Raw genomic sequence first — 11,168 nt, forward strand, 5'->3', positions numbered from 1 at the left:
CAAAACGTTGCATTCTCTCGCAAACATTTTGCGTTCCATTGCAATTATTTTGTATTCTCTCGCAAAATCCACTGTATTTGCAAGGACACGCAAAATAATTGCAGGGTAACGCAATTATAGTGAAAAATAAATAAAAAAAATAACCATTTTAACAACGGTCTACAATTACAAATCTTTTCTGACAAAAAATAAATAAATACATACATAAATAAAGGACACATCATCGTCTGATTGTTTTCCTTCATTATTGAGTATCTCTCATTTTAACATGCGCTGAAAAAATTGCTTTTAATGTATCTGATTTAAATGTGTGAGTTTATTGCACGTGTATAAAATATACAGCTGATGTCTCTCAGTTTACTGCTTTTTGGTGAGAATCGTGTCGATGTAGTCTTAACATTTATTCACACGCTACAACTCGACACGTTTAATTATATCAATTCAAAACACCTTTTTTCCCGGAGTGGATCTGGGGTTAAATTATAAACAGGCTGCTAAGCGATTTCATTCCCTCTTATTATCTATTAGAACACAATCATGATCTGCTTATTTTGGCCTTCGTGCTTAAAAACGCAGCCGTGTCGTTTGTTCTGCATCTCAGATAGTCGTCGGTCAAAGGCGTCGTTCAGGCTTCATAAGAAATCTGCTCTAGTGGTTATAACGGACACGCGGGGCTGCAGCCTCCTCCGCTCAGTGAAGGCCGCGTGGAGCTAAAGCGGGGGGTGAAATCGCTGCGACCACAGCTGCTCGTGCGAAACACAGTATAAATGCAAAAATCGGTTTTCCGTCGTTTTCCTATCAAAGAGCGCTGAACGGAAAATAACTGGGCTGCGTTATTACGCTGTTACACACAGTGACCGTCTGCGAGAGTTTCTCCTTTTAGATAGTAAAATTAGGCTCTTATTGATCAGCTCTGCGAGGCAGGTTTGCAGTGAGGGCTGGAGGTGGAACTGCAGCTGTGATTCGAGCTGACATTATCTGGAGGGAAATCCTCGAGGGAGTAAACTTCTCCAAAGCCGCCTTCCTAATAAAGTGAAATAGAGCGCACATCCCCAGCGCTGCGAGCCGCAGTCCTGCTGCTCTAATCCTGCATTAAAAACTCATCATTCTTTCCACCGCAATCAGATTCCTGGCATAATTAATAGTTTTATTTCTGCCCTGAATTGAATGTGGGACTTGGATTATTGCACAGCAGTTCCAGTTCGACTGGAGCAGACCGAGATCATAACAAATCAATAAAGATATTATCTAATAGTTTGTACTTTAATAATAATAATAATACTTGCACTACTATAAACTACTACTACTACTAATGATAATAATATAGTAATAATAATAACAATAACATTAATAACACTACCACTACAGTTATAATAATATTAATAATAATAGCATTAACAATAACACTGCTACTACTGCTAATAATAATAATGACTAAAAAATGTTAGTCAATTATAATAACACTACTACTACTACTAATAATAGTAGTAATAATAATAACAATAACATTATTATTATCTGTAGTAGTAGTTATTAATTACATTAATAATAATAGCATTAACAATAACACTGCTACTACTGCTAATAATAATAACTAAAAATGATAATGCCAAATATAATAACACTACTACTACTACTACTACTAATAATAATAGTAATAATAACAATATTACTACTACTACTACTACAGATAATAATAATAACGGTGATGATGATGATGATAATAATAATAATAAGAAGAATAGTAATAATAATAATACCAGTAATAATAATACGAAAACTAGTACCACTGCTTCTAATAATAGTAATGATAATCATAATAGTAATAATAATACTGACTGTTATATTTATACATTTATAATACATATTATTGCTGTTGGGTTGTTGTTGTTGTTCTTCATATTATTATTATTATTATTATTATTATTATTGACCCAATAATAACAAATATTATCTTTTAAAAAACATATATTTTACCACGCATATTAATCGTCTATTAATTCTATTACACATTTATGTCGCCTGTGTTTGTGTTTTTCTGTACAGTCTGTTTTTTTCCTGGTGTGAGCTGCTTTAAACAGCCGATCTGATTCGGCTGGTCTAATTTATAAACTACATCCCAGCAAAAATAAAAGCCCCTCAGTCAGACTGAAACAAATCAGATTCGCTTTCTGTCTGATTCATATTTAATACGCGTCCTGCGCGTGTCTGAGTTATTCCGTTCAGATGATCAAACTGTAACCGTGCTGTGAGATTGTTCCTGCACTGTGCGCGGAGAACAGTAAACAGGCTAAACGCGATTATGCCCAGTTCAAGGCGAGGAGGAATTAGATGAAGGTCAGGAGATTGGCGCTTTGGGGTGGTGGAAGAGCGCGCGCTGATCTGAGAGATCCGAACTGCTCGGGATTTCTTTCCCTCTGGAAGGCTATTTTACAGCAGATCAGTGGGGAGGAGTTATTTACCGCACACTAATGACCGCTGGACAGATGTTATATATTCGTTATATAATGTAAGTCACTTATATTTAAATAAATATGAATTATAATTCATTTGTAGAGATATGATTTACATTAATAGTGAATGCATGAATTAAAAACGAATACATTACGAACAAATGATGAGTAGCCTGTTTATATATATATATATATATATATATATATATATATATATATATATATATATATGCTAAGCCATATTACAATATGGCAATATATATAGGTTCAATATATAAACAATAAGTAATATATAAGTAATGTATTGAGGATATACAGTACTGTAACCATGGAAAATCTGATTAGAAGCCTGTTTATCTGGTTTCTAAGCGTTCCTCTCCTCATAGTCCAGTGCAGTATTACTTTTAGTTTAGCCTAATCAATACTTCATTATGTTCATACAGGTGATGGTGATGGCTGGAGGTGTCCATGAGAAATCTGGTATCAGGTCATACTTTCTTAAATGAACTAAATCCTAAATAGGTCACTTTTTTATTGTATTTATGTTTATATGTATTAATTCTAATGACAGATGGTATTTTCCATCTGTTTCTAGCTTATAGAGACACACTGAACAGTACAGACTTGAAATCCTCTACAGACATCTCCTACGTCTGACACTGAGAAAAGTGCAGCATATGAAACACAATAGCATAAAACTTCACTTATCTCAGATGTTCTCTTGTCTCAGCATTAGAGCTGCGTTCAGTAATACCTTAAGCCAATCAATGTCTCCCAGAACTCCCTGTTTTATGGAGGACAGGTGGGAGAGCGCAGGAACAGTGTGCCTAAATGGACTCCGTTTGGAATGATGCTGTGTTTACAGGGCCTGGTGGTGCTCACGATGCTGCTGGCTGTTTGGAAACAGGTATTACTGGCAGACGTGATGTCACACGCGTATTTTTACAGCAGGTTGGGCTCCAGAGCCATGGCCTGCCACGCAACGTGGTAAAAAGCAATCCGCTGGGCCGGGCGCTGTACCGCATATGGTGCAGCAAAGCTGCACGGAGGGTCCACCGCGCAGCAGAACAAATGCAAACCAGCCACGGCAGCACTGCGGTTCTCTCTCTCTCTCCCTGATTGGATATGAAGGGCAGTTAGGCAGCTGAAAAGGTGCCTGTATGTTTATATATCACTGTCTCCATATGTCAGGACAAATTACTCTCAGCAAAGCCAGTCCCCACCTCATATGAGTCTTTCCTCCCACGCCACCGACGGGCGATTCTGTTGGAGTTCGCAAACAAGCAGCGCCAGAGGACGACTCGTCTGATGGCCCTGAGGTTAAGCGAGCTGTGATCTGGCCAAACCTCTTCTGAAACACTGCTTGTTCCCACAATAGCCCTGATCTACACTTCTGAACATAAAGGATGCTGATTGGCTTGGATGGGCAGTTACAGGTAAAACCTGGAAGTGTTGTAGAACTTTTCGTGGAGGTTCCCTAAACTTTAAAAAGTTTCATCACACCTGTGTATCTAATTTACATCCATGGAAGTTTCTTTAGGGATCCAAAAGGGGTTCTCCCATAGCATTGCAATGAAGGAACCCTTTTTGACAGCTTTATTTTTAGCTTATAACAAGTATTTAAATCACATTTCTTGTCTGTACGTAGGAACAAGGAGATGGAAGAACTCAAACATTCATAAAAAAAATGCCTTTTGGCTTCAGCTGAGAAGTTTGCATGTAGTCTGTCGGGCAGCACAGAGAAAAGCTGCTTGAAGGCTCCTTTTGCATTTATCCAATCTTCTCCACACTGACCCTAATTTCCAGTCAAACCGCCATTAAGTACAAGTTATTCATTATTCATGATATTTCAGAGGAGGTTGGATGTAACATGTAAGGGAAGAGTCAAAGGAAAAAACAGTTTCCAAAACTGGAGTTAAAAAAAATTCCTAAAAGATGTAGAGAAAATTGGAGTTCTGGCGATCGTGCAGGATCTGGTAGACCACCAAAACTGTCACCATCAGATAAACAGCACTAAAAGCCTTCATCTTTGAGAGAGAGGAGAAATTCAAGCTCCACTTTTGCTTCACATCTGAAAAAAATCCATAGAAAGTGTTTCTGTCCATCCACCACTGTGAGAAGACAACTCAACACTGTGTAGCTGTTGAAAAGCCGTTACTGAGAAAAGGAAATGGACAACAATGAAAAAAAGAGCGTTTGCAAGTCAAACAGAGGAGCTGCTGACCACCCCAGAGTCCAGACCTCAACATCACTGAGTGTGGTTCGCTTGGATTGTGGGCAGCAGAAAGTGCAACCAACTTCCAAGACTGAACGTCGCAGGTAAAAACATCCCTGCAGATTTCTTTGAGAAACTGAGAGCAAGTCTCCCAAAAAGAATCAAAGCTGTAGTAAAGGCAGATGTTGGACACACTAAATACCAAAACTTGTTGAAGCTTCTTTCTGTCTTTTTCTGACGCTAGAAAATGAATAACTTGTACTTAATTTCTGTTTTGACTGGAAATGAAATAAATGAACATTGGACTTTTAACAGTACTGCATATTTTATATATATAATATATATATATATATATATATATATATATTTTAAAAGCAACAATTTGTCTTCAGATAGTAATTTTCAAATAAAACATGCAGGAATCTGTGGCTGAAATGATTGGAAAATTGAAAACGCTTGACCTCACACAACATGTACATATACATCCACACTCTTTAGCTCCTTCATTTCCCTTTGAGGTTATGGTCACCATGGGGGACAGACAAGTCCAGACTGTTGCAGTGAGCGCAGCTTACATTGCTGCCTCTATATTAGCAGCTTTCAGGGTGTATGGCTGGAACACTACTGTACTGGAAACACATTGGTAACCACAGTAAATAAAGACAGAAGAACATGGTATTTATTTCCACTGGCATGTTCAGGGGTGGTTCTTTTTTTGGCTACGAGCACAATCCCTGTGTCTTTTTTATTTCAGAGGAAAAGTGTCCCCAGCCTCGCTCTCTGTAATTGTTTTATTATAAGAACCATGCGCCATCCTAGCGTGCTTTTGCTCGGGATAGACGAGCTGCAAGTGCAACCGGCTCCAGTAAGTGATTACGTTCCTGCCTATTGAAAACTTATTAAAGTGTCAGTTTTCTGGCAAGGGATTGAAAGCTTCCCCTCAACCACACACCCACCTGCCTTCAATAATGCTTTCAGTTCATCGAGTATGGCATTTTAATGATACGAAAAATGTTTATATGGCAAAGTCATATTTGCTGCAGTAGTGCCAGAGCGTTTTGTTGAAAAAGGCTTCAGGAAAAGTGTGATTGGTTCAGGACTTTCTTAGTTTTAGGTGTCCTGTGAATCTGTTAAGTCACAACACAATGATTGTTTACTGTTAGTTTCATTAGGCTTCAGGAACACTTTTCCGGCCTTTACCGTGGACATTCCAAGCATTTATGCCACTGCGATTCCAGTAGAAAATCCCTGGACAGTATAAAATCGAGGGCTTTAACTGAAATGAAGTGAGAATGCTGCTTGTATAATATCTACATTTTGTCAATTGCGTGTCTTTTTAGTTTTGATTTGCCGTTGCTAACCCATCAAACAAATGTGATTCATATTCATATGAGTCTGACAGCAATCATGCTTGTTTTTGAAACAAATCATGGATGCATGAACCGAATATTTACACTGGTTCTTCTCCATTGTGAAATGGACATAATAATATTTATCCAGTTCCATCTGATTTTATGTATTCTTTTTGTTTCCCACGCTACTGCAAAAAAAGTAGCTCTCTGAAATAACAATTTGACAAATTACTAATAGTTCATAGTGTGTTAAATCGGCTGAAATTAACATGGCTTTCTCTGGCTGGAAGTTGTTGATACTGTCCATTTTATCCGTCCGATATCTGCTCTATGTTTTTATATTTGACATGTTTGTATACGTGTTGTCTTTCCAATTTTAACCCGTGTCATATTTGCAGTTCTGCAGATGGTCTCTGATTAACTGCATCTGTGCTAGCTCTCAAACTGTATGTTTGGAAGCTACAGAAATCTTCATTTTCCTGCAGAACATCAAAATCTCTTCTTGTTAGAAAAGCTTTTTATATGTCCGCATAAACAGCATTGAAACAAAAATGGCCAAAATATATACAGACCATATATTAACCCTATTCCCTACATTTTGCATTTACACTTCACATTATGTTTATCAAAATGAACAACATAATTAGCCCCAAAAAGCGCTGTTGTTTTTGTTTTTTGGGTTCTAAGCCAACAGCGTTCCGTATTAATAACTGGACTCTCCTTTACCACACACAGTAAAGGTCATTAGCCTGATAGAGACACACTGCTGTCTGATTTTACAGGTATTTGTTAACAAGGCTTCCAGTCTTAATCCTGGAGTTATTCTTGAGTGAAACACGTTTCTCTCAAGAGGCGCATGAACCATTCGATTACTCACTACATTCTTATTCAGATACTTTCTAAATGGAAAAACAGATTACTTCACCTCTCATGAGCCTTTTTCATCTCGTGTTTTTGATTGTGTGGGAGTGCACGCACACGTGCATGTGCAAGTTTTATGGTTTGTATACACATTTGTGTCTACAAAGAAAAAATCTTGCATCCTGGTTTTATTGTTGCTGGCTATTGAAATATTCTAAAGGTAAATGGATTTTACAGAACTCTAACTTATTGATATGCATGTTGTTTACACAGTTCCCCAGTTCACAGTGAGGTTCCATCAAATTATGAGCTGTTTGATGATATTTGTCACAACCTTAAAGGGGAATTTCTATAAAAAATTCTTGAGATGTGAACAAAGTAGTAGGTGAACTCAGATTTCTAGGAACCAGAGGTTACAATATTATAATACAAATGTAGCCATTTTATTTACTAACCAAATCGAGCAGGGGGACTACACGTGTTCTGAGTTTTTATGTTGAGAATGGAAAAATTGTATTAAATCAGAAAAAAAAAGTTTTCTTTGGGAACTATTTTGCCTCACAACACCCTGCAGGTACCTCTCCACCATTAATGTATTTTAAAAATGTGTTTTAGACCAAACATTTTTCATAAAACAATGAAATGTAATAACTTTCTGTGAGGGAACTTTTAGCGGATGTCTGGTTCCTATCACCACCATTATGAACCACTATTGTTTCTTTACAACAGTACATATCACATCAGGCCACTCTGAATGGTTTAATATTACAGAAATGTAGAAAAATCAATGCAGTTCACCATTAAGTACAAACTTCGTAACTCTGAAATGGTAACGTTATTGGTCAAGAAAAATGTAACAATTTCTGATCTATTTGTTTAGAAGCGTTCATGCGATGTAAAGGGCAGCTAAGCCTGAGTATCATACTAAGTTTGATGAAAGAGAGAATCAGTTTAACACTCAGATCATTTTTAGGCTTATTTTTGTCCAGCTTTTGAACCCTGTGAATGAGAGCCATTGTGCTTGCCGTATGTTGCTGTGATAGATGGAGCGCTCCTCGGATGTGACATTTAATGACATCCTGTGTGTCAATGAAGTTTTTTCAGGGGGACTCATTCCAGTAAATTTGGGGTCAACTATTTGTGTTCTGTGAGGATACAACAGGCTGACCGTCAATGAGGACACATAGTTGTCCATTCTGTGTCCTGGCCCGTGGCAAGGCCAGGGGGTGCTAGCCTTTGAAAACATTAATTTGCCGTAACACAAGACTCATAATTGCCTGTATTGTTTGGTGATTGTAAAGCTAACTCTAAAAAAAGACAGGAGGGCGACTTTCGGATCTTTTCCATTTTGGCCGCTCTGTGCTCGATTAAACCGATTTGATCAGCACATTAAACGACTTCCACTCCTTATTTTAGCACCCCGCAGTCCGTATTGAGCGGCCGAGACGATGGCCCGGGGCCTGCTCCGGTGGATGCCAGTCAAGTCAGCCCTCAGCCAAGCCCCTGTTTTCCCTCATTGGAATACATGGTTAGCATCACTAGCATCTCTACCGGCCTTCGAATGGCACTTCCCTGGCAGTAAACAACAGTAATTACCCTTCAAACAAACTGGAGGTTCATTAGAATGCTGGGATGAAGCGCAGGCCTCACTGCAGTTTGGCTCTACGTAAGCGCATATGCCTGCATGTGTAACACACACCATCCATTCATGCTCAGCGTTAAAGCTCGACGTGGCCCGTTTTGGTCTTATGTCAGCGCTTTGATTATTTGTACTGGCTCCTGTGGCGTGCGTGATATTGTGGCTGTGTTGTGCAGTAAATGTTTGCTCATGTCATCTCGGTGTGTGTCACTCTCCCACATTTGTTTACACGGTGATTAGTGCCCTTCTAGTGCACTAAATTTAAGGCCGCTTGACAAGGCAATCAAAATGTTTGCTGTGCTGCCGTGTAATTTGGAGTGTAATTGTAATTTCTGCCGGGTTTCACAGTAACACCCACAATCTACACAGTGACCTGATGTTTTTGCGTATCCGGATAAATTGTGATATTCAGGGCCGCCGTATATTTATGTGGAAGCATATTGTAGCAAAACGCCCCTCCTCCGATTGGAGAAAGCTCTCTATATGTCACTCATTATCGCATTGCTCCAGCTCTTGTTCAGCTTCTAAGCTGGTCAAGCTGGTTTGCTTTAATTACATGCTTGGACAGAGCTTGCAAATATAGTTTTTACCTCAAATGATTTATGTCATTTTTTTTTCTTTCCAGGAGGAGAGCACTTTTAGGTGGATCCAGAATCATATTTTTTATTTTCTGTGAAAAATTTCTTTCATTTTTGAAAGGCAGTGGTCTCGCACAGTGGTCTCCTAAATCAGAAATTTATATTTGTGCCTGTTCTGGTGGTTTTGCTACTAGCTCCCTGGAACCTAGCGCATAATCTCACAATGAGCAGCAGCTGGTTAGAAATCCATATATTCATCAAAGAGGAGATCCGTCCTCAGGAACGAAGACAGCCCCCGATTTACCACACACTGCAAATCCAAAGCGTTTAAATAAACACATAATAAATAAAGTTGCCCTTTCTTTGGCCCATGACGATCATTACTGCCCACTCATGCCAACTGTTCTATCATCACATATCCAGGAGGAAGAACCTCCAGACAACTACTTTTGAAACCGCTGTTAAAAACTAGTTTAGGCCGCATGAACATGTTTTATGTGGACGCACTGGCACTGGATTTCTGGAGGATACCTATCACTCTACGCTCTGTTCCAGGCTATCCTTGGTATAATTACGTTATAAAGATCAGACTCTAAAACTTTGTGCACTAACAACCACTGACTCAGGAAGTGTTTAGCTAATAATCACTGAAATCTCAACCTTTAATACCCTGTAAAGTGTAGAGTGCAAATAAAATAAATAAATTAATAGAATAATGGAGGAAAGGCTGAGTGCTTTAGAGTCCTTACACAGTGGTTCAAATTCATTATAAAATCAGTTTGCATCCGGAAGGTCTGTATACAATGTTTTCCTCCTACTTTTAGAAAGTCGTTGCATTTTTATTTGTTTGGCAGTTGAGGATATTTGCCTTGATGTCACAAACCAAACAAACCTGAATAAAAATGTTAATTTTACCGTATTTAGTTGAAGCCATAAGCAGCAGTAATTGGGAAGTGTGATCAGGATCTGCCTAAATCTGTTCGACTCGTTTCCCCTTTCATCCAGTAATTAATCCTAAGCCTTATTATATCGTAATAAGCCTTTTTACTATTAAAGAAGTAAGTTGTTTGTATGCAACAATACAAATTTACTTGACCACTCTTCGTTAATTTAATTTAAAGTAAAAATGACAAATAAGTACAAGATATTCCGTTTTCAGCATCAGGAAAATAACAGAAACTTTGAATTTAACAACAAAGTTAAAGTAACACAGAAGCCTCAACAAAACTAAATATAACAATATAATAATTCTTCTTCCATTTCTATTTGCAAAGAAATCTGCAGGAATATTTTTCACACCTCTAATGTTCAGTCTTGGAGGTTGGTTGCATTTTCTGCTCATGATGCTAATAATCCCAAACCCAGGCCTGGACGCTGGGGTGGTCAGTCCATTGCTCTGAGAACCCCAGCAGCTGCTTTGTTTGATTTGGACATTCTCTTCTTTTGTGTCTGTCTCCTTTTCTCAGTAAGAGCTTCTGGATAACTACACATCCTTTCAGACTCATAGTGCTGGGTTGTCTTTTCAGAATACTTGCTTTCAGTTTTTTAAAGAAATCTGCAAGGAATATTTTTCCACACCACCAAAGTTCAGTCTTAGAAGTTGGTCGCATTGTTGTGATTCCACATTTAGGCCTACGGGTCTGGACTCTAGGGTGGCCAGTCCATTGTTCTGACAACACCAGCAACTTCTTTGATTTGCAAATTTAGTTTTTATTTGTCTATTACCTTTTCTCACTATCAGATTCTTCGCAGTTGCAAATCTTAAAGCGCTGAGTCGTCTTCTCACAGTGGAAGGATGGACAGAAACACCTGTGGATGTTTTCAGATCTGAAGCAGCTTGATTTTCTCCTCTCTCTCAAACATAAAAGCTTGTTGTTTATCTGATGGGGGCAGTTCTGGTGGTCTGCTAGATCTCGCATAGATGCGACGTTGTCCCATTTTTGTATTTTTTTTAATAATTCTGTTTTATTTCTTTGTCACTCTTCATGCAGGTGGACTGTCTCATATCTAATCTCCACAATATCTCCGGAAAAATGAACTGGAAACAAATGAAATATACAAAATGATGCA

This window comes from Colossoma macropomum, unplaced genomic scaffold, assembly GCF_904425465.1.
Source record: "Colossoma macropomum unplaced genomic scaffold, Colossoma_macropomum, whole genome shotgun sequence".
Classification (NCBI taxonomy): domain Eukaryota; kingdom Metazoa; phylum Chordata; class Actinopteri; order Characiformes; family Serrasalmidae; genus Colossoma; species Colossoma macropomum.